The sequence below is a fragment of the Eurytemora carolleeae genome, unplaced genomic scaffold (genome assembly GCF_000591075.1).
Source record: "Eurytemora carolleeae unplaced genomic scaffold, Eaff_2.0 scaffold65, whole genome shotgun sequence".
Classification (NCBI taxonomy): Eukaryota; Metazoa; Arthropoda; class Copepoda; order Calanoida; family Temoridae; genus Eurytemora; species Eurytemora carolleeae.
The window spans coordinates 234,638-235,127 of NW_019396032.1; positions in this window are offsets into that span (position 1 = coordinate 234,638).

The window sequence follows — 490 nt, forward strand, 5'->3', positions numbered from 1 at the left end:
TACGTCAAACTCAATACATTGATCTCAGAATAGTAAGAATTCTATCTTATGTATCAGCAAGAGTCAAAAAACTTCGCTTACGTCGATACATTGATCTCAGAATAAATAGTAAAAATTCTCATGTAACAGTCTTCACATAATTAAATTATCCGGTTTTAAAATATCTCTTATAAACATTCCACAAACGAGATAATAACGGTCAATTTCTGGCGAATCGCCCTATTTTCTGTTTTCTGCTCTCCTGCTTTGTTTTGTTTTTTTCATCTTCTTATTGTGTAATTTTAAAGGTCTGTTATTGAATCGTTGTGTAAATCAAATAATAATTTTTATCCATTCGCAAAACACATGGAAAAGTCTCTGACTAATTTACCTTTTTCTTATGCAAACTGCTGAATTGTTCCCTATGTCATTTATTACTGTCAGTGGCGTACATAGGGGGGGGGCAGTAGTCCTCTTGCCCCCCCCCGGGAGTTCCAGGGGGGGGGGCCCT